At 42.9% G+C, this 25,687-nt stretch overlaps 1 pseudogene; it reads left to right on the forward strand.

Annotated features, from left to right (window-relative positions):
* LOC123756214 (sodium-coupled monocarboxylate transporter 1-like) overlaps nt 1-25,687 on the forward strand; it is a 191,207-nt pseudogene that overhangs the window by 98,303 nt on the left and 67,217 nt on the right.

The following is a 25,687-nucleotide window of genomic DNA, read 5'->3' on the forward strand; positions in this document are numbered from 1 at the left end:
TGTAATCTCGGCGAAGTCAGACCACGAGTAGGAGTTAACATAAGTAGCATAAGTAGCATTGGGCAGAGCCGCATCACATAGAAAACGACCATCTAGAGTCATAAAAGACCAGAAATAGGTCTGGTACGCTCAGTCAGAGGTACCTTCTAATATCAGTAGAAGAATGTAGAACTTTGTTATGTCGGTGGCCCTACCGATGGTATCAATACACTCTTCTATTCTCGGAAGGGGGGTATGTATCGGCTACTGTGACCTTGTTAACCTGCATTCTTAAATTAATGCAGAATTTATGCTCATTACCAAGCGTAAGTACTAGCAGACAGAGGATGACCATGGACTAATTCTTGGGGTGATCAATTTATGTTTGGGCATGTAGTGTATCTGAAGTACCACCTCCTTCTTGCGGGGCTAAGTCGGTAGGGATGTTGCTTTATAGGTCTCACACCTTCCTCCAGGATAACGTCATGCTTCAAGACGGACGTCAGCCCTAGAGCATCTCTGAAAATAGACATATTGTTTTATTAAATCTATGAGGGATCGTTGATGCTCCTCAGGCACATGAGGAGCTTGGGAGGTAGAGTTATAAGAATCTCTGAATTTCTTGATACCTGCTTATCAACATCCTTCATCGCCTCCTGGTCTTGTTCCCTCTCGACAACCATCGTTACTGGTTGAATGTCTCGCCCTTTGTTCCGCTTCACCATGTTTATGTACCAACATCTACTTCTTGTCCGTCCACTGTTCCTTGGTGACTTCTAATTGTCCTCTCACCGTGTGACCATATACCATCTCGAATGGAGATAGTCCCTGGGACGCACTCAGCACTGGTCGTATGGCAAAGAGGAGATAAAAACAAAAGATACTGAAGAAATATCTGGCTAGATGATGGAAACCTTTTGCAAGCCTGCAATGTCCATAATTTGCCATTTCCAACAGTTTGGTCCGGAACATTGAGGGTACGGAGGGTACGACTATCTTTGTACATACCTCTGGAATCTGGGGAGTTCTTGGTGGATACCTCTGGCACAGTACCTTGCCCTTCCAGAAGTACTGGTCACCAGCCTTCGCACCAGACTATGGCATCTGCGAGTGCTTGCACCTGGAGGTCCTCGGTTATCAAGGTCGCTTTAGTCCATTGCTTCGGTTCTGGACTAGAGTCTAGAGAGTTTGATGGAGTGCAGTCGGCAACCTGTGGGGTAGGTGTAGCAACCTCTGGGGTAGGTGTAGCAACCTGTGGGGTAGGTGTTGGGTCAAATTAGTCATCTAATCCCAACTGAGTCTGTACCTGGGATCTGGTTTGTACTGCTACTACAGGTTTTACCATATCTTCTACCGAATTTGCTACAGCCATGTGATGGTTACTGTCCAAACCCAAAGCGAAGTCTTTGGCTAGTATTACCTCTATCCCCTCTTTAGGAAGATGGTCCACTACTGCCAATGTACACTTGTCATTGAAAAATGGCGACTCCAAATTTGCCTCTACTAAGGAAGCAACGTACAAAGTCGAGGGAAACCCATCTAAAATAAAACTTTGTTTCCCATCAGTAGGCACTTCCTTTGGTAAAGAGTTCTTAAAAATCAGCGATTGGGCTGCTCTACTATCTCTGAGAATTACTTCCAGCCTGCCTGACTCGTCACTCGATACATACCGTTTCGAAGTGTAGGGGGGAAAACATACCTGGTTTCTCTGTATTTGTCCATAAGGAATGGGTCTCCACTGGTGGTGTCCCACCAGAAAACCCCCCCTATGTGGGTTGTTATATGTCCTGTTCCTACACTGAGCAGACTTGTGCCCTTTCTTCCCACATGCCCAACACACTCTTTCTGTCTCTCCTTGGACTAGTTCGTCTTGGACTACTTGGGGTTGTCATCACAGCACCACGTGGGACGGTTCTCTCATCCGGTTTATACTTTGAAAACGGGTTTCAGTATCTCTTTGTGACTTACCTGGTGGAGGGCCTATGGGTTAGAATGTATTCTTCCGACATGGTGGCTGCAACACCCAAAGTCTCTACATTCTGTTCCTCCATGTACGTTTTCAGATCATCTGATAAACACTTCTTGAAATCTTCTAACAAGACTAGTTGTTCTAGCTGTTTTTTAGTCTCAATCCTCTGAGACGTGCACCATTCGTAGAACAATCACGCCTTAATGCAAGCGAACTTATAAAAATGTGCTCTGATGTTCTCTTAAGGTTGCGAAACTTCTGCCTGAATGAACAAATCCACAAGGGGCGTGACGAGGATTCGAACCGACGTCCGAGATTATCCCAGACACTGCCTTAATCGACTGAGTTACGACATGGTCAAAAGAGTTGAAACCAGAAGTTGTACCTAACTTATTTGGATCCTGCAGCCTTTCCGAGACCCAAATCAGGGTTTTACAAAACTCCCTCCCCCCATGCACTCGAGCTATGTTAATAGGCCGATCTACCTCTTCCATCTTACTTCATTACACACAGAAATCACAATAGCGCGATGCATCAATGAACAAATCGACAAGGGCCGTGACGAGGATTCGAGCCTACGTCCGAGATCATTGATGCATCACCCTATTGATGATTTCTGTGTGTAATGAAGTAAGAGTAGAACGGCCTAATGACATAACTCGAGTGCATGGGCGAGTTGTGTAAAACCCTTATTTGTGTCTTGGAGAGGTTGCAGGATCCAAGTAAGTTAGGTACAATTTCTGGTTTCAACTCTTTTGACCATGTCGTAGCTCAGTCGATTAAGGCAGCGTCTGGGATGATCTCGGACGTAGGTTCGAATCCTCGTTACGGCCTTTGTGGATTTGTTCATTGATGCATCACGCTATTGTGATTTCTGTGTGTTCTGCCTGTATGCTTCAGGCACCAACAGGAAAGCCATCAACACTACCTTCTTTACAGCTTCGTAATTACTAGAGTCACTTACTGACAGTGTGGAGTACGCTGTTTGGGTCTTTCCAGTCCGCGCTGATAGAATCATAATTGCCCAAATGTCTCTTGGAAAGTCTAATGACGCAGCTCCTTTTTCGAAGGGGTCAAAGAACTTTGTCACCTCATTACACACAGAAATGTCAATAGCGTGATGCATCAAATGAACAAATCCAAAAGGCCGTGACGAGGGTTCGAACCTATATCCGAGAGAATTTTTCCATGTCGTAGCTCAGTCGATTAAAGCAGCATATGAGATACTCTCGGACGTAGGTTCGAACCCTCGTTACGGCCGTTGTTAATTTGTTCATTGGACACCTCCTTCTCTTTTAATTTGTGCATCAATTTAATATTCCGCACTGGGATGAAACTACTGGCGTCCCTTCTACCACCTAATCTTAGCACCTTAAATTCGTGTTGCCTTTCTTCTCTGGCTTTCTCCCTCTCTTCTTCTCCTCTCCTTTCTTCTCTTTCCAAACGTTTTAATTCGATCTCACGTTTTATTTCCATTTCCTTCTTTTCTCTTTCTTTCTTTCTCTCCCTTTCTTCTCTCCTTTCTTTTTCTTTCTTTTTTTTTCTCTCTGTAGTTTTATCTTTTTCCACTATTTCAGGATGTATTCATACTTCTCGCATTTTCACTGTCAATAGGTTCACATTTGGTTCACCTGGGGTCACTATCATCATCATTTCCTTGGTTTCTCTTTTCAGTGGAATCTATGACTCACTTTCCTTTGCTACGGTCTAGACTTTCTTGTTTGTCGTTTGGTTTGAAATGTCTATATTCTTTCGAAAGGATTTCGACACGAATCTTTTTCGTTCGCTTTTATTTCAAGGTAGGCACTTATCAACACTAATTCCAGTTTCCCTAAATACGTCAATTTGGTGAGGCAACTCAGGTGGTTTAGGAACTCCTGAACATCTTCCAATGTGTCAAGGTGGGTTTTTCTGTCATTGTTCACTTTCTTACCACTGCGCTTCTTATTAACACCTAACACTGCACTTACACACAAAAGGGGAAATCTGTACAAGGGGATTGCAAGAATCACTTGTCCAATTCCGTCTAACTTACCTGTCTATATAGAAGTCGGATCTCGCTGGGGATGCCAATTATGTTACGGCATCACTTAGCCAGTAACCGGGTTCTTTATTTCAATTACCTAGTGCTTTTACTTCATTGGTCCCACTCCAAGTCATTAGAAAGTTATCAAGAATTGGCACTAACAAGTAATCGTAAAAAGGAAAGTGGGGTAAACAATACTAATGAGCACCTTCACGAATTACACTTCTTAAATTATCTCTCTTTCTCTCTCAAAAATAAATAAATAAATATATATATATATATATATATATATACATATATATATATATATATATATATATATATATATATATATATATATATATATATATATATATATGTATATATATATATATATATATATATATATTTTACACAACTTGCCTAAACACGCAAGAGAGATTATACAACCTTAGAACACTTTCCCACCAGGAGATTCGAACCCTAACCAGCACAGAAGCCTTACAGCAACTGGCATAACTGGTACGCCCTTAACCCACTGCACCACAGCTCAGACCCTTAATAGAGATGATAATTTCGGAGTATTTCACCTCCAAAGATCACCACCTTCCAAGGGCAACTAGAACATAGTGAGGGACTACTCACGTTCTTTCATCAAATTCCTGTTAATATGGGAGAACTCTGTGTCTATGCTCAATGCACAACTTGCCTAAACATGCAAGAGAGATTATACAACCTTAGAACACTTTCCCACCAGGAGATTCGAACCCTAGCCAGCACAGAAGCCTTACAGCAACTGGGGTAACTGGTACGTCTTTAACCCACTGCACCACAGCTCAGACCCTTAAAAGAGATAGTAATTTCAGAGTATTTCACCTCCAAAGATCACCACCTCCCAAGGGCAACTAGAGCATAGTGAGGGACTACTCACGTTCTTTCATCAAATTCCTGTTAATATGGGAGAACTCTGTGTCTATGCTTAATGCACAACTTGCCTAAACACGCATGAGAGATTATACAACCTTAGTACACTTTCTTACCAGGAGATTCGAACCCTAGCCAGCAAAGAAGCCTCACAGCAACTGGCATAACTGGTACGCCTTTAACCCACTACACCACAGCTCAGATCCTTAAAGGAGATGGTAATTTCGGAGTATTTCACCTTCAAAGATCAACACCTCCCAAGGGCAACTAGAGCATAGTGAGGGACTACTCACGTTCTTTCATCAAATTCCTGTTAATATGGGAGAACTCTGTGTCTATGCTCAATGCACAACTTGCCTAAACATGCAAGAGAGATTATACAACCTTAGAAAACTTTCCCACCAGGAGATTCGAACCCTAGCCAGCACAGAAGTCTTACAGCAACTGGGGTAACTGGTACGTCTTTAACCCACTGCACCACAGCTCAGACCCTTAAAAGAGATGGTAATTTCGGAGTATTTCACCTCTAAAGATCACCACCTCCCAAGGGCAACTAGAGCATAGTGAGGGACTACTCACGTTCTTTCATCAAATTCCTCTTAATATGGGAGAACTCTGTGTCTATGCTTAATGCACAACTTGCCTAAACACGCATGAGAGATTATACAACCTTAGTACACTTTCTCACCAGGAGATTCGAACCCTAGCCAGCAAAGAAGCCTTACAGCAACTGGCATAACTGGTACGCCTTTAACCCACTACACCACAGCTCAGACTCTTAAAGGAGATGGTAATTTCGGAGTATTTCACCTTCAAAGATCAACACCTTCCAAGGGCAACTAGAGCATAGTGAGGGACTACTCACGTTCTTTCATCAAATTCCTGTTAATATGGGAGAACTCTGTGTCTATGCTTAATGCACAACTTGCCTAAACACGCAAGAGAGATTATACAACCTTAGAACACTTTCCCACCAGGAGATTCGAACCCTAGCCAGCACAGAAGCCTTACAGCAACTGACATAACCGGTACGCCTTTAACCCACTGCACCACAGCTCAGACCCTTAAAAGAGATAGTAATTTCGGAGTATTTCACCTCCAAAGATCACCACCTCCCAAGGGCAACTAGAGCATAGTGAGGGACTACTCACGTTCTTTCAGCAAATTCCTGTTAATATGGGAGAACTCTGTGTCTATGCTTAATGCACAACTTGCCTAAACACGCAAGAGAGATTATACAAAATTAGAACACTTTCCCACCAGGAGATTCGAACCCTAGCCAGCACAGAAGCCTTACAGCAACTGGCATAACTGGTACTCCTTTAACTCACTACACCACAGCTCAGACCCTTAAAAGAGATGGTAATTTCAGGGTATTTCACCTCCAAAGATAACCACCTTCCAAGGGCAACTAGAGCGTAGTGAGGGACTACTCACGTTCCTTCATCAAATTCCTGTTAATATGGGTGAAGTCTCTGTCTATGCTTAATGCACAACTTGCCTAAACACGCAAGAGAGATTATACAACCTTAGAACACTTTCCCACCAGGAGATTCGAACCCAAGCCAGCACAGAAGCTTTACAGCAACTGGCATAACTGCTACGCCTTTAACCCACTTCACCACAGCTCAGAACCTTAAAAGAGATGGAAATTTCGGAATATTTCACCTCCAAAGATCACCACCTCCCAAGGGCAACTAGAGCATAGTGAGGGACTACTCACGTTCTTTCATCAAATTCCTGTTAATATGGGAGAACTCTGTGTCTATGTTGACCAGACCACACACTAGAAGTTGAAGGGACGACGACGTTTCAGTGCGTCCTGGACCATTCTTAAGTCGATTGTGAGAATGTCGATTCTCAATCGACTTGAGAATGGTCCAGGACGGACCGAAACGTCGTCGTCCCTTCAACTTCTAGTGTGTGGTCTGGTCAACATACTTCAGCCACTTTATTGTGACTCATCACCTGCATCTGTGTCTATGCTTAATACACAACTTGCCTAAACACGCAAGAGAGATTATACAACATTAGAACACTTTCCCACCAGGAGATTCGAACCCTAGCCAGCACAGAAGCCTTACAGCAACTGGCATAACTGGTACGTCTTTAACCCACTGCACCACAGCTCAGACCCTTAAAAGAGATGGTAATTTCAGAGTATTTCATCTCCAAAGATCACCACCTCCCAAGGGCAACTAGAGCATAGTGAGGGACTATTCACGTTCTTTCATCAAATTCCTGTTAATATGGGAGAACTCTGTGTCTATGCTTAATGCACAACTTGCCTAAACACACAAGAGAGATAATACAACCTTAGAACACTTTCCCACCAGGAGATTCGAACGCTAGCCAGCACAGAAGCCTTACAGCAACTGGCATAACTGGTACTCCTTTCACCCACTGCACAACAGTTCAGACCTTTAAAAGAGATGGTAATTACGGAGTATTTCACCTCCAAAGATCACCACCTGCCAAGGGCAACTAGAGCATAGTGAGGGACTACTCACGTTCTTTCATCAAATTCCTGTTAATATGGGAGAAGTCTGTGTCTATGCTTAATGCACAACTTGCCTAAACACGCAAGAGAGATTATACAACCTTAGAACACTTTCCCACCAGGAGATTCGAACCCTAGCCAGCACAGAAGCTTTACAGCAACTGGCATAACTGGTACGTCTTTAACTCACTGCACCACAGCTCAGACCCTTAAAAAAGATGGTAATTTTGGAGTATTTCACCTCCAAAGATCACCACCTCCCAAGGGCAACTAGAGCGTAGTGAGGGACTAATCGTGTTCTTTCACATCAAATTCCTGTTAATCTGGGAGAACTCTGTGTCTATGCTTAATGCACAACTTGCCTAAACACACAAGAGAGATTATACAACCTTAGAACACTTTCCCACCAGGAGATTCGAACCCTAGCCAGCACAGAAGCCTTACAGCAAATGGCATAACTGGTACGCCTTTAGCCAGCTGCACCACAGCTCAGACCCTTAAAAGAGATGGTAATTTCGGAGTATTTCACCTCCAAAGATCACCACCTCCGAAGGGCAACTAGAGCATAGTGAGGGACTACTCACGTTCTTTCATCAAATTCCTGTTAATATGGGAGAACTCTGTGTCTATGCTTAATGTACAACTTGCCTAAACACACACAATAGAGATTATAAAACATTAGAACACTTTCCCACCAGGAGATTCGAACCCTAGCCAGCACAGAAGCCTTACAGCAACTGGCATAACTGCTACGTCATTAACCCACTGCACCACAGCTCAGACCCTTAAAAAGAGATGGTAATTTTGGAGTATTTCACCTCCAAAGATCAGCACCTCCGAAGGGCAACTAGAGCATAGTGAGGGACTACTCATGTTCTTTCATCAAATTCCTGTTAATCTGGGAGAACTCTGTGTCTATGCTTAATGCACAACTTGCCTAAACACACAAGAGAGATTATACAACCTTAGAACACTTTCCCACCAGGAGATTCGAACCCTAGCCAGCACAGAAGCCTTACAGCAATTGGCATAACTGGTACGCCTTTAACCAGCTGCACCACAGCTCAGACCCTTAAAAGAGATGGTAATTTCGGAGTATTTCACCTCCAAAGATCACCACCTTCGAAGGGCAACTAGAGCATAGTGAGGGACTACTCACGTTCTTTCATCAAATTCCTGTTAATATGGGAGAACTCTGTGTCTATGCTTAATGTACAACTTGCCTAAACACACAATAGAGATTATACAACATTAGAACACTTTCCCACCAGGAGATTCGAACCCTAGCCAGCACAGAAGACTTACAGCAACTGGCATAACTGGTACGCCTTTAACCCACTGCACCACGCTCAGACCCGTAAAAGAGATGGTAATTTCGGAGTATTTCACCTCCAAAGATCACCACCTCCCAAAGGCAACTAGAGCATAGTGAGGGACTACTCACGTTCTTTCATCAAATTCCTGTTAATCTGGGAGAACTCTGTGTCTATGCTTAATGCACATCTTGCCTAAACACGCAAGAGAGATTATACAACCTTAAAACACTTTCCCACCAGGAGATTCGAACCCTAGCCAGCACAGAAGCCTTACAGCAACTGGCATAACTGCTACGTCATTAACCCACTGCACCACAGCTCAGACCCTTAAAAAGAGATGGTAATTTTGGAGTATTTCACCTCCAAAGATCAGCACCTCCGAAGGGCAACTAGAGCATAGTGAGGGACTAATCGTGTTCTTTCATCAAATTCCTGTTAATCTGGGAGAACTCTGTGTCTATGCTTAATGCACAACTTGCCTAAACACACAAGAGAGATTATACAACCTTAGAACACTTTCCCACCAGGAGATTCGAACTCTAGCCAGCACAGAAGGCTTACAGCAACTGGCATAACTGGTACGCCTTTAACCCACTGCACCACTGCTCAGACCCTCAAAGGAGATGGTAATTTCGGAGTATTTCACCTCCAAAGATCAACACCTCCCAAGAGCAACTAGAGCATAGTGAGGGACTACTCACGTTCTTTCATCAAATGCCTGTTAATATGGGAGAACTCTTTGTCTATGCCTAATGCACAACTTGCCTAAACACGCAAGAGAGATTATACAACCTTAGAACACTTTCCCACCAGGAGATTCGAACCCTAGCCAGCACAGAAGCCTTACCGCAACTGGCATAACTGGTACGCCTTTAACCCGCTGCACCACAGCTCAGACCCTTAAAAGAGATGGTAATTTCGGAGTATTTCACCTCCAATGATCACCACCTCCGAAAAGTAACTAGAGCATAGTGAGGGACTACTCACGTTCTTTCATCAAATTACTGTTAATTTGTTTCATCAAATTACTGTTAATATGGGAGAACTCTGTGTCTATGCTTAATGCACAACTTGCCTAAACACACAAGAGAGATTATACAACCTTAGAACACTTTCCCACCAGGAGATTCGAACTCTAGCCAGCACAGAAGCCTTACAGCAACTGGCATAAATGGTACGCCTTTATCCCACTGCACCACAGCTCAGACCCTTAAAAGAGATTGTAATTTCGGAGTATTTCACCTATAAGATAACCACCTACCAAGGGCAACTAGAGCATAGTGAGGGACTACTCACGTTCTTTCATCAAATTCCTGTTAATATGGGAGAACTCTGTGTCTATGCTTAATGCACAACTTGCCTAAACACACACAATAGAGATTATACAACATTAGAACACTTTCCCACCAGGAGATTCGAACCCTAGCCAGCACAGAAGCCTTACAGCAACTGGCATAACTGCTACGTCATTAACCCACTGCACCACAGCTCAGACCCTTAAAAAGAGATGGTAATTTCGGAGTATTTCACCTCCAAAGATCACCACCTCCCAAGGGCAACTAGAGCATAGTGAGGGACTACTCACGTTCTTTCATCAAATTCCTGTTAATCTGGGAGAACTCTGTGTCTATGCTTAATGCACATCTTGCCTAAACACGCAAGAGAGATTATACAACCTTAGAACACTTTCCCACCAGGAGATTCGAACCCTAGCCAGCACAGAAGCCTTACAGCAACTGGCATAACTGCTACGTTATTAACCCACTGCACCACAGCTCAGACTCTTAAAAAGATATGGTAATTTTGGAGTATTTCACCTCCAAAGATCAGCACCTCCCAAGGGCAACTAGAGCATAGTGAGGGACTACTCACGTTCTTTCATCAAATTACTGTTAATATGGGAGAACTCTGTGTCTATGCTTAATGCACAACTTGCCTAAACACACAAGAGAGATTATACAACCTTAGAACACTTTCCCACCAGGAGATTCGAACTCTACCCAGCACAGAAGCCTTACAGCAACTGGCATAAATGGTACGCCTTTATCCCACTGCACCACAGCTCAGACCCTTAAAAGAGATTGTAATTTCGGAGTATTTCACCTATAAGATAACCACCTACCAAGGGCAACTAGAGCATAGTGAGGGACTACTCACGTTCTTTCATCAAATTCCTGTTAATATGGGAGAACTCTGTGTCTATGCTTAATGCACAACTTGCCTAAACACACACAATAGAGATTATACAACATTAGAACACTTTCCCACCAGGAGATTTGAACCCTAGCCAGCACAGAAGCCTTACAGCAACTGGCATAACTGCTACGTCATTAACCCACTGCACCACAGCTCAGACCCTTAAAAAGAGATGGTAATTTTGGAGTATTTCACCTCCAAAGATCAACACCTCCGAAGGGCAACTAGAGCATAGTGAGGGACTACTCACGTTCTTTCATCAAATTCCTGTTAATCTGGGAGAACTCTGTGTCTATGCTTAATGCACAACTTGCCTAAACACGCAAGAGAGATTATACAACCTTAGAACACTTTCCCACAAGGAGATTCGAACCCAAGCCAGCACAGAAGACTTACAGCAATGGGCATAACTGCTACGCCTTTAACCCACTGCACCACAGCTCAGACCCTTAAAAGCGATGGTAATTTCGGAATATTTCACCTCCAAAGATCACCACCTCCCAAGGGCAACTAGAGCATAGTGAGGGACTACTCACGTTCTTTCATCAAATTACTGTTAATATGGGAGAACTCTGTGTCTATGCTTAATGCACAACTTGCCTAGACACACAGGAGAGATTATACAACCTTAGAACACTTTCCCACCAGGAGATTCGAACCCTAGCCAGCACAGAAGCCTTACAGCAACTGGCATAACTGGTACGCCTTTAACCCACTGCACCACAGCTCAGACCCTTAAAAGAGATGGTAATTTCGGAGTATTTCACCTCCAAAGATCACCACCTCCCAAGGGCAACTAGAGCATAGTGAGGGACTACTCACGTTCTTTCATCAAATTCCTGTTAATCTGGGAGAACTCTGTGTCTATGCTTAATGCACATCTTGCCTAAACACGCAAGAGAGATTGTACAACCTTAGAACACTTTCCCACCAGGAGATTCGAACCCTAGCCAGCACAGAAGCCTTACAGCAACTGGCATAACTGCTACGTCATTAACCCACTGCACCACAGCTCAGACCCTTAAAAAGAGATGGTAATTATGGAGTATTTCACCTCCAAAGATCAGCACCTCCGAAGGGCAACTAGAGCATAGTGAGGGACTACTCACGTTCTTTCATCAAATTCCTGTTAATCTGGGAGAACTCTGTGTCTATGCTTAATGCACAACTTGCCTAAACACGCAAGAGAGATTATACAACCTTAGAACACTTTTCCACCAGGAGATTCGAACCCAAGCCAGCACAGAAGCCTTACAGCAACTGGCATAACTGCTACGCCTTTAACCCACTGCACCACAGCACAGACCCTTAAAAGAGATGGTAATTTCGGAATATTTCACCTCCAAAGATCACCACCTCCCAAGGGCAACTAGAGCATAGTGAGGGACTACTCACGTTCTTTCATCAAATTACTGTTAATATGGGAGAACTCTGTGTCTATGCTTAATGCACAACTTGCCTAAACACACAAGAGAGATTATACAACCTTAGAACACTTTCCCACCAGGAGATTCGAACCCTAGCCAGCACAGAAGCCTTACAGCAACTGGCATAACTGGTACGCCTTTAACCCACTGTACCACAGCTCAGACCCTCAAAGGAGATGGTAATTTCGGAGTATTTCACCTCCAAAGATCAACACCTCCCAAGAGCAACTAGAGCATAGTGAGGGACTACTCACGTTCTTTCATCAAATGCCTGTTAATATGGGAGAACTCTGTGTCTATGCTTAATGCACAACTTGCCTAAACACGCAAGAGAGATTATACAACCTTAGAACACTTTCCCACCAGGAGATTCAAACCCTAGCCAGCACAGAAGCCTTACCGCAACTGGCATAACTGGTACACCTTTAACCCGCTGCACCACAGCTCAGACCCTTAAAAGAGATGGTAATTTCGGAGTATTTCACCTCCAATGATCACCACCTCCGAAAAGCAACTAGAGCATAGTGAGGGACTACTCACGTTCTTTCATCAAATTCCTGTTAATATGGGAGAACTCTGTGTCTATGCTTAATGCACAACTTGCCTAAACACACACAATAGAGATTATACAACATTGGAACACTTTCCCACCAGGAGATTCGAACCCTAGCCAGCACAGAAGCCTTACAGCAACTGGCATAACTGGTACGCCTTTAACCCACTGCACCACAGCTCAGACCCTCAAAGGAGATGGTAATTTTGGAGTATTTCACCTCCAAAGATCAACACCTCCCAAGAGCAACTAGAGCATAGTGAGGGACTACTCACGTTCTTTCATCAAATGCCTGTTAATATGGGAGAACTCTGTGTCTATGCTTAATGCACAACTTGCCTAAACACGCAAGAGAGATTATACAACCTTAGAACACTTTTCTACCAGGAGATCCGAACGCAAGCCAGCACAGAAGCCTTACAGCAACTGGCATAACTGCTACGCCTTTAACCCACTGCATTACAGCTCAGACCCTTAAAAGAGATGGTAATTTCGGAATATTTCACCTCCAAAGATCACCACCTCCCAAGGGCAACTAGAGCATAGTGAGGGACTACTCACGTTCTTTCATCAAATTCCTGTTAATCTGGGAGAACTCTGTGTCTATGCTTAATGCACATCTTGCCTAAACACGCAAGAGAGATTATGCAACATTAGAACACTTTCCCACCAGGAGATTCGAACCCTAGCCAGCACAGAAGCCTTACAGCAACTGGCATAACTGCTACGTCATTAACCCACTGCACCACAGCTCAGACCCTTAAAAAGAGATGGTAATTTTGGAGTATTTCACCTCCAAAGATCAGCACCTCCGAAGGGCAACTAGAGCATAGTGAGGGACTACTCACGTTCCTTCATCAAAGTCCTGTTAATCTGGGAGAACTCTGTGTCTATGCTTAATGCACAACTTGCCTAAACACGCAAGAGAGATTATACAACCTTAGAACACTTTCCCACCAGGAGATTCGAACCCAAGCCAGCACAGAAGACTTACAGCAACTGGCATAACTGCTACGCCTTTAACCCACTGCACCACAGCTCAGACCCTTAAAAGAGATGGTAATTTCGGAATATTTCACCTCCAAAGATCACCACCTCCCAAGGGCAACTAGAGCATAGTGAGGGACTACTCACGTTCTTTCATCTAATTACTGTTAATATGGGAACTCTGTGTCTATGCTTAATGCACAACTTGCCTAAACACACAAGAGAGATTATACAACCTTAGAACACTTTCCCACCAGGAGATTCGAACCCTAGCCAGCACAGAAGCCTTACAGCAACTGGCATAACTGGTATGCCTTTAACCCACTGCACCACAGCTCAGACCCTTAAAATAGATGGTAATTTTGGAGTATTTCACCTCCAAAGATCAACACCTCCTAAGGGCAACTAGAGCATAGTGAGGGACTACTCACGTTCTTTCATCAAATGCCTGTTAATATGGGAGATCACTGTGTCTATGCTTAATGCACAACTTGCCTAAACGCACAAGAGAGATTATACAACCTTAGAACACTTTCCCACCAGGAGATTCGAACCCTAGCCAGCACAGAAGCCTTACAGCAACTGGCATAAATGGTTTGCCTTTAACCCACTGCACCACAGCTCAGACCCTTAAAAGAGATGGTAATTTCGGAGTATTTCACCTCAAAAGATCACCACCTCCGAAAGGCAACTAGAGCATAGTGAGGGACTACTCACGTTCTTTCATCAAATTCCTGTTAATATGGGAGAACTCTGTGTCTATGCTTAATGCACAACTTGCCTAAACACACACAATAGAGATTATACAACATTAGAACACTTTCCCACCATGAGATTCGAACCCTAGTTAGCACAGAAGACTTACAGCAACTGGCATAACTGGTGCGCCTTTAACCCACTGCACTACAGCTCAGACCCTTAAAAGAGATGATAATTTCGGAGTATTTCACCTCCAAAGATCACCACATCCCAAGGGCAACTAGAGCATAGTGAAGGACTACTCACGTTCTTTCATCAAATTCCTGTTAATCTGGGAGAACTCTGTGTCTATGCTTAATGCACATCTTGCCTAAACACGCAAGAGAGATTATACAACCTTAGAACACTTTCCCACGAGGAGATTCGAACCCTAGCCAGCACAGAAGCCTTACAGCAACTGGCATAACTGCTACGTCATTAACCCACTGCACCACAGCTCAGACCCTTAAAAAGAGATGGTAATTTTGGAGTATTTCACCTCCAAAGATCAGCACCTCCGAAGGGCAACTAGAGCATATTGAGGGACTACTCACGTTCTTTCATCAAATTACTGTTAATATGGGAGAACTCTGTGTCTATGCTTAATGCACAACTTGCCTAAACACGCAAGAGAGATTATACAACCTTGGAACACTTTCCCACCAGGAGATTCGAACCCTAGCCAGCACAGAAGCTTTACAGCAACTGGCATAACTGGTACGTCTTTAACTCACTGCACCACAGCTCAGACCCTTAAAAGAGATGGTAATTTTGAAGTATTTCACCTCCAAAAATTACCACCTCCGAAGGGCAACTAGAGCATAGTGAGGGACTACTCACGTTCTTTCATCAAATTCCTGTTAATCTGGGAGAACTCTGTGTCTATGCTTAATGCACAACTTGCCTAAACACACAAGAGAGATTATACAACCTTAGAACACTTTCCCACCAGGAGGTTCGAACCCTAGCCAGCACAGAAGCCTTACAGCAACTGGCATAACTGGTACTCCTTTAACCCACTGCACCACAGCTGAGACCCTTAAAAGAGATGGTAATTACGGAGTATTTCACCTCCAAAGATCACCACCTCCCAAGGGCAACTAGAGCGTAGTGAGGGACTACTCACGTTCCTTCATCAAATTCCTGTTAATACGGGAGAAGTCTGTGTCTATGCTTAATGCACAACTTGCCTAAACACGCAAGAGAGATTATACAACCTTAGAACACTTTCCCACCAGGAGATTCGAACCCTAGCCAGCACAGAAGACTTACAGCAACTGGCATAACTGGTACGCCTTTAACCCACTGCACTACTGCTCAGACCCTTAAAAGAGATGGTAATTTCGGAGTATTTCACCTCCAAAGATCACCACCTCCCAAGGGCAACTAGAGCATAGTGAGGGACTACTCACGTTCTTTCATCAAATTCCTGTTAATCTGGGAGAACTCTGTGTCTATGCTTAATGCACATCTTGCCTAAACACGCAAGAGAGATTATACAACCGTAGAACACTTTCCCACCAGGAGATTCGAACCCTAGCCAGCACAGAAGCCTTACAGCAACTGGCATAACTGGTACGCCTTTAACCCACTGTACCACAGCTCAGACCCTCAAAGGAGATGGTAATTTCGGAGTATTTCACCTCCAAAGATCAACACCTCCCAAGAGCAACTAGAGCATAGTGAGGGACTACTCACGTTCTTTCATCAAATGCCTGTTAATATGGGAGAACTCTGTGTCTATGCTTAATGCACAACTTGCCTAAACACGCAAGAGAGATTATACAACCTTAGAACACTTTCCCACCAGGAGATTCAAACCCTAGCCAGCACAGAAGCCTTACCGCAACTGGCATAACTGGTACACCTTTAACCCGCTGCACCACAGCTCAGACCCTTAAAAGAGATGGTAATTTCGGAGTATTTCACCTCCAATGATCACCACCTCCGAAAAGCAACTAGAGCATAGTGAGGGACTACTCACGTTCTTTCATCAAATTCCTGTTAATATGGGAGAACTCTGTGTCTATGCTTAATGCACAACTTGCCTAAACACACACAATAGAGATTATACAACATTGGAACACTTTCCCACCAGGAGATTCGAACCCTAGCCAGCACAGAAGCCTTACAGCAACTGGCATAACTGGTACGCCTTTAACCCACTGCACCACAGCTCAGACCCTCAAAGGAGATGGTAATTTTGGAGTATTTCACCTCCAAAGATCAACACCTCCCAAGAGCAACTAGAGCATAGTGAGGGACTACTCACGTTCTTTCATCAAATGCCTGTTAATATGGGAGAACTCTGTGTCTATGCTTAATGCACAACTTGCCTAAACACGCAAGAGAGATTATACAACCTTAGAACACTTTTCTACCAGGAGATCCGAACGCAAGCCAGCACAGAAGCCTTACAGCAACTGGCATAACTGCTACGCCTTTAACCCACTGCATTACAGCTCAGACCCTTAAAAGAGATGGTAATTTCGGAATATTTCACCTCCAAAGATCACCACCTCCCAAGGGCAACTAGAGCATAGTGAGGGACTACTCACGTTCTTTCATCAAATTCCTGTTAATCTGGGAGAACTCTGTGTCTATGCTTAATGCACATCTTGCCTAAACACGCAAGAGAGATTATGCAACATTAGAACACTTTCCCACCAGGAGATTCGAACCCTAGCCAGCACAGAAGCCTTACAGCAACTGGCATAACTGCTACGTCATTAACCCACTGCACCACAGCTCAGACCCTTAAAAAGAGATGGTAATTTTGGAGTATTTCACCTCCAAAGATCAGCACCTCCGAAGGGCAACTAGAGCATAGTGAGGGACTACTCACGTTCCTTCATCAAAGTCCTGTTAATCTGGGAGAACTCTGTGTCTATGCTTAATGCACAACTTGCCTAAACACGCAAGAGAGATTATACAACCTTAGAACACTTTCCCACCAGGAGATTCGAACCCAAGCCAGCACAGAAGACTTACAGCAACTGGCATAACTGCTACGCCTTTAACCCACTGCACCACAGCTCAGACCCTTAAAAGAGATGGTAATTTCGGAATATTTCACCTCCAAAGATCACCACCTCCCAAGGGCAACTAGAGCATAGTGAGGGACTACTCACGTTCTTTCATCTAATTACTGTTAATATGGGAGAACTCTGTGTCTATGCTTAATGCACAACTTGCCTAAACACACAAGAGAGATTATACAACCTTAGAACACTTTCCCACCAGGAGATTCGAACCCTAGCCAGCACAGAAGCCTTACAGCAACTGGCATAACTGGTACGCCTTTAACCCACTGCACCACAGCTCAGACCCTTAAAATAGATGGTAATTTTGGAGTATTTCACCTCCAAAGATCAACACCTCCTAAGGGCAACTAGAGCATAGTGAGGGACTACTCACGTTCTTTCATCAAATGCCTGTTAATATGGGAGATCACTGTGTCTATGCTTAATGCACAACTTGCCTAAACGCACAAGAGAGATTATACAACCTTAGAACACTTTCCCACCAGGAGATTCGAACCCTAGCCAGCACAGAAGCCTTACAGCAACTGGCATAAATGGTTTGCCTTTAACCCACTGCACCACAGCTCAGACCCTTAAAAGAGATGGTAATTTCGGAGTATTTCACCTCAAAAGATCACCACCTCCGAAAGGCAACTAGAGCATAGTGAGGGACTACTCACGTTCTTTCATCAAATTCCTGTTAATATGGGAGAACTCTGTGTCTATGCTTAATGCACAACTTGCCTAAACACACACAATAGAGATTATACAACATTAGAACACTTTCCCACCATGAGATTCGAACCCTAGTTAGCACAGAAGACTTACAGCAACTGGCATAACTGGTGCGCCTTTAACCCACTGCACTACAGCTCAGACCCTTAAAAGAGATGGTAATTTCGGAGTATTTCACCTCCAAAGATCACCACCTCCCAAGGGCAACTAGAGCATAGTGAGGGACTACTCACGTTCTTTCATCAAATTCCTGTTAATCTGGGAGAACTCTGTGTCTATGCTTAATGCACATCTTGCCTAAACACGCAAGAGAGATTATACAACCTTAGAACACTTTCCCACGAGGAGATTCGAACCCTAGCCAGCACAGAAGCCTTACAGCAACTGGCATAACTGCTACGTCATTAACCCACTGCACCACAGCTCAGACCCTTAAAAAGAGATGGTAATTTTGGAGTATTTCACCTCCAAAGATCAGCACCTCCGAAGGGCAACTAGAGCATATTGAGGGACTACTCACGTTCTTTCATCAAATTACTGTTAATATGGGAGAACTCTGTGTCTATGCTTAATGCACAACTTGCCTAAACACGCAAGAGAGATTATACAACCTTGGAACACTTTCCCACCAGGAGATTCGAACCCTAGCCAGCACAGAAGCTTTACAGCAACTGGCATAACTGGTACGTCTTTAACTCACTGCACCACAGCTCAGACCCTTAAAAGAGATGGTAATTTTGAAGTATTTCACCTCCAAAAATTACCACCTCCGAAGGGCAACTAGAGCATAGTGAGGGACTACTCACGTTCTTTCATCAAATTCCTGTTAATCTGGGAGAACTCTGTGTCTATGCTTAATGCACAACTTGCCTAAACACACAAGAGAGATTATACAACCTTAGAACACTTTCCCACCAGGAGGTTCGAACCCTAGCCAGCACAGAAGCCTTACAGCAACTGGCATAACTGGTACTCCTTTAACCCACTGCACCACAGCTGAGACCCTTAAAAGAGATGGTAATTACGGAGTATTTCACCTCCAAAGATCACCACCTCCCAAGGGCAACTAGAGCGTAGTGAGGGACTACTCACGTTCCTTCATCAAATTCCTGTTAATACGGGAGAAGTCTGTGTCTATGCTTAATGCACAACTTGCCTAAACACGCAAGAGAGATTATACAACCTTAGAACACTTTCCCACCAGGAGATTCGAACCCTAGCCAGCACAGAAGACTTACAGCAACTGGCATAACTGGTACGCCTTTAACCCACTGCACTACTGCTCAGACCCTTAAAAGAGATGGTAATTTCGGAGTATTTCACCTCCAAAGATCACCACCTCCCAAGGGCAACTAGAGCATAGTGAGGGACTACTCACGTTCTTTCATCAAATTCCTGCTTATCTGGGAGAACTCTGTGTCTATGCTTAATGCACATCTTGCCTAAACACGCAAGAGAGATTATACAACCGTAGAACACTTTCCCACCAGGAAATTCGAACCCTAGCCAGCACAGAAGCCTTACAGCAACTGGCATAACTGCTACGTCATTAACCCACTGCACCACAGCTCAGACCCTTAAAAAGAGATGGTAATTTTGGAGTATTTCACCTCCAAAGATCAGCACCTCCCAAGGGCACCTAGAGCATAGTGAGGGACTTCTCACGTTCTTTCATCAAATTCCTGTTAATCTGGGAGAACTCTGTGTCTATGCTAAATGCACAACTTGCCTAAATACGCAAGAGAGATTATACAACCTTAGAACACTTTCCCACCAGGAGATTCGAACCCAAACCAGCACAGAAGCCTTACAGCAACTGGCATAACTGCTACGTCTTTAACCCACTTCACCACAGCTCAGACCCTTAAAAGAGATGGTAATTTTGGAATATTTCACCTCCAAAGATCACCACCTCCCAAGGGCAACTAGAGAATAGTGAGGGACTACTCACGTTCTTTCATCAAATTACTGTTAATATGGGAGAACTCTGTGTCTATGCTTAATGCACAACTTGCCTAAACACACAAGAGAGATTATACAACGTTAGAACACTTTCCCACCAGGAGATTCGAACTCTAGCCAGCACAGAAGCCTTTCAGCAACTGGCATAACTGGTACGCCTTTAACCCACTGCACCACAGCTCAGACCCTTAAAAGATATGGTAATTTCGGAGTATTTCACCTCCAAAGATCACCACCTCCCAAGGGCAACTAGAGCATAGTGAGGGACTACTCACATTCTTTCATCAAATTCCTGTTAATATGGGAGAACTCTGTGTCTATGCTTAATGCACAACTTGCCTAAACACGCAAGAGAGATTATACAATCTTAGAACATTTTCCCACCAGGAGATTCGAACCCTAGCCAGCACAGAAGCCTTACAGCAACTGGCATAATTGCTACGCCTTTAACCCACTGCACCACAGCTCAGACCCTCAAAGGAGATGGTAATTTCGGAGTATTTCACCTCCAAAGATCAACACCTCCTAAGGGCAACTAGAGCATAGTGAGGGACTACTCACGTTCTTTCATCAAATGCCTGTTAATATGGGAGAACTCTGTGTCTATGCTTAATGCACAACTTGCCTAAACACGCAAGAGAGATTATACAACCTTAGAACACTTTCCCACCAAGAGATTCGAACCCTAGCCAGCACAGAAGCTTTACAGCAACTGGCATAACTGGTACGTCTTTAACTCACTGCACCACAGCTCAGACCCTTAAAAGAGATGGAAATTTTGGAGTATTTCACCTCCAAAGTTCACCACCTCCCAAGGGCAACTAGAGTATAGTGAGGGACTACTCACGTTCTTTCAGCAAATTCCTGTTAATCTGGGAGAACTCTGTGTCTATGCTTAATGCACAACTTGCCTAAACACGCAAGAGAGATTATACAATCTTAGAACACTTTCCCACCAGGAGATTCGAACCCTAGCCAGAACAGAAGCCTTACAGCAACTGGCATAACTGGTACGCCTTTAACCCACTGCACCACAGCTCAGACCCTTAAAAGAGATGGTAATTTCGGAGTATTTCACCTCCAAAGATCACCACCTCCGAAGGGCAACTACAGCATAGTGAGGGACTACTCACGTTCTTTCATCAAATTCCTGTTAATATGGGAGAACTCTGTGTCTATGCCTAATGCACAACTTGCATAAACACGCAAGAGAGATTATACAACCTTAGAACACTTTCCCACCAGGAGATTCAAACCCTAGCCAGCACAGAAGCCTTACAGCAACTGGCATAACTGCTACGTCTTTAACTCACTGCACCACAGCTCAGACCCTTAAAAAGAGTGGTAATTTTGGAGTATTTCACCTCCAAAGATCACCACCTCCCAAGGGCAACTAGAGCATATTGAGGGACTACTCAGGTTCTTTCATCAAATTCCTGTTAATCTGGGAGAACTCTGTCTATGCTTAATGCACAACTTGCCTAAACATGCAAGAGAGATTATACAACCTTAGAACACTTTTCCACCAGGAGATTCGAACCCTAGCCAGCACAGAAGCCTTACAGCAACTGGCATAACCTGCTACGCCTTTAACCCACTGCACCACAGCACAGACCCTTAAAAGAGATGGTAATTTCGGAAGTATTTCACCTCCAAAGATCACCACCTCCCAAGGGCAACTAGAGCATAGTGAGGGACTACTCACGTTCTTTCATCAAATTACTGTTAATATGAGAGAACTCTGTGTCTATGCTTAATGCACAACTTGCCTAAACACGCAAGAGAGATAATACAACCTTAGAACACTTTCCCACCGGGAGATTCGAACCCTAGCCAGCACAGAATCCTTATTAGTTAGAGGGATAGAACCCTAAATCAGAAGATAGAAAATAAAGAATATGCGGTCATATTCAATGAGACATATATAAATATATATATTGGTATATTTTGGTAGCAGTCTTTCATGTAGACATATATTATTAAATATGACTGAAAAAGTAAGATTAATAATTCTAACACGTATTTTCTCTATCGTTCTTACGTTTCTTTTCACTGTTGATGGTAATTCAAAGATCAATTCTCCGAAATTCATTTTTATTTCTAGTCTGACGCGACACTTGAGCGCGTTTCGTAAAACTTATTACATTTTCAAAGACTTTAGTTTACAAACACACAACTGAAACTGAATAGAGCTTACACATCTTCGAGGTTTATATCTACATTTGGGTGAGGTGGATGAGGTGAAAAACGAACTTTCAACAATGGGTATTCAATGGGTATTAAATTCCAACGCAAGACAGAACACGAAACAATGGGTATTGAATGGGTATTAAATTCAAACACAAGACAGAACACGAAACAATGGGTATTGAATGGAAGTAATTGTAGAAAGCCTATTGGTCCATATTTCTTGATGCTTCTATATTGGAGCGGAGTCTTGAAGTGGGTAGAATTCTACCCACTTCAAGACTTATATATGAATTTATATATTTTCCCAATTTTTTTCTTATGAAATGATAAATCTGTCCATTTCAATATGTATAAGTTAATTTGTTTAAATTTGAGTTAAAACTAACATAGAAATATGACCGAACCTAACCAACCCTACCTAACCTGACCTAACCTATCTTAACCTAACCTAAACTAAAATAACTATGTCAATAAATTATGGTCTTAATATAAAATAATAATAATAATTCAAATAAAGTATTTGGACAAAATTTATTGAAAAAAAAGAAAATCACTCGGCCTATTAGGCAAATCGGGCCTTGCATAGTAGGCCGAGAAGTGCGTTCTGGCTACTAGGTACGACATATATATATATATATATGTATATATATATGTATATATTCAGGCTTGTTCGCATATGTATATATATATATATATATATATATATATATATATATATATATATATATATATATATATATATATATATATATATGTCGTACCTAGTAGCCAGAACGCACTTCTCAGCCTACTATGCAAGGCCCAATTTGCCTAATAAGCCAAGTTTTCCTGAATTAATATATTTTCTCTAATTTTTTTCTAATCAAATGATAAAGCTACCCATTTCATTATGTATGAGGTCAATTTTTTTTATTGGAGTTAAAATTAACGTAGATATATGACCGAACCTAACCAACCCTACCTAACCTAACCTAACCTATCTTTATAGGTTAGGTTAGGTTAGGTAGCCAAAAAAGTTAGGTTAGGTTAGGTTAGGTAGGTTAGGTAGTCGAAAAACAATTAATTCATGAAAACTTGGCTTATTAGGCAAGTCGGGCTTTGCATAATAGGCTAAAAAGTGCATTCTGGCTACTAGGTACGACATATATATATATATATATATATATATATATATATATATATATATATATATATATATATATATATATATATATATATGCGAACAAGCCTGAATGGTCCCCAGGACTATATGCAACTGAAAACTCACACCCCAGAAGTGACTCGAACCCATACTGCCAGGAGCAACGCAACTGGTATGTACAGGACGCCTTAATCAACTTGACCATCATGACCGGACATAAGGAAGTGATAGCCGAAGCTATATGAACCACTTCCCCGCCTGCACTCGGATGGTAATCTTGGGCATAGCATTTTATCAAATCACCTCATTCTTTGGGGAACACGTGAATGAGGTGATATGATAAAATGCTATGCCCAAGATTACCATCCGAGTGCCGGCGCGGAAGTGGTCCAAATAGCTTCGGCTATCACTTCCTTATGTCCAGTCGTGATGGTCAAGTAGATTAAGGTGTCCTGTACATACCAGTTGCCTTGCTCCTGGCAGTATATGTTTGAGTCACTTCTGGGGTGTGAGTTTTCAGTAATATATATAATATATATATATATATATATATATATATATATGAATGAAAACTCACACCCCAGAAGTGACTCGAACCCATACTCCCAGAAGCAACGCAACTGGTAACTACAGGGCGCCTTAATCCGCTTGACCATCACGGCCGTCAAAAGGAAGTGATAGCCGAGGCTATTTGAGCCACTTCCCCGACGGCAACTCGGATGGTAATCTTGGGCATAGCATTTCACCAAATCACCTCATTCTTTGGGGCACACGTGAGGAACACAAATGCGAACAAGCCTGAATGGTCCCCAGGACTATATGCGAATGAAAACTCACACCCCAGAAGTGACTCGAACCCATACTCCCAGAAGCAACGCAACTGGTAACTACAGGGCGCCTTAATCCGCTTGACCATCACGGCCGTCAAAAGGAAGTGATAGCCGAGGCTATTTGAGCCACTTCCCCGACGGCAACTCGGATGGTAATCTTGGGCATAGCATTTCACCAAATCACCTCATTCTTTGGGGCACACGTGAGGAACACAAATGCGAACAAGCCTGAATGGTCCCCAGGACTATATGCGAATGAAAACAAATGGTCAAGCGGATTAAGGCGCCCTGTAGTTACCAGTTGCGTTGCTTCTGGGAGTATGGGTTCGAGTCACTTCTGGGGTGTGAGTTTTCATTCGCATATAGTCCTGGGGACCATTCAGGCTTGTTCGCATTTGTGTTCCTCACGTGTGCCCCAAAGAATGAGGTGATTTGGTGAAATGCTATGCCCAAGATTACCATCCGAGTTGCCGTCGGGGAAGTGGCTCAAATAGCCTCGGCTATCACTTCCTTTTGACGGCCGTGATGGTCAAGCGGATTAAGGCGCCCTGTAGTTACCAGTTGCGTTGCTTCTGGGAGTATGGGTTCGAGTCACTTCTGGGGTGTGAGTTTTCATTCGCATATAGTCCTGGGGACCATTCAGGCTTGTTCGCATATATATATATATATATATATATATATATATATATATATATATATATATATATATATATATATATATATATATATATATATATATATATATATATATATATATATATATATATATATATATATATATATATATATATATATATATATATATATATATATATATATATATATATTTTATTAAATATGACCGAAAAAGTAAGATTAATAATTCTAACACGAATTTTCTCAATCTTTCGTACATTATGCTTCACTGTTGGAGGTAAATCAAAAATCACTTCTCCAAAATTCATTTTTATTTCTAGTCTGACGCGACACGGGCGCGTTTCGTAAAACTTATTACATTTTCAAAGACTTCACAAATACACAACTGATTAGAACTTGCGTTTCCCTGATTTTATATCTACATTTGAGTGAGGTGGGAAGGGTGATGTGGCATTACATTTGAGTAAGGTGGGAAGGATGATGTGGCATTAGAGGATATTAATAGGGTATTAAAAGTATCAACACAAGACAGAACACGAAACAATGGATATTGAATAGAAGTGTTTGTAGAAAGCC

This window comes from Procambarus clarkii, chromosome 36 (genome assembly GCF_040958095.1).
Source record: "Procambarus clarkii isolate CNS0578487 chromosome 36, FALCON_Pclarkii_2.0, whole genome shotgun sequence".
NCBI lineage: Eukaryota > Metazoa > Arthropoda > Malacostraca > Decapoda > Cambaridae > Procambarus > Procambarus clarkii.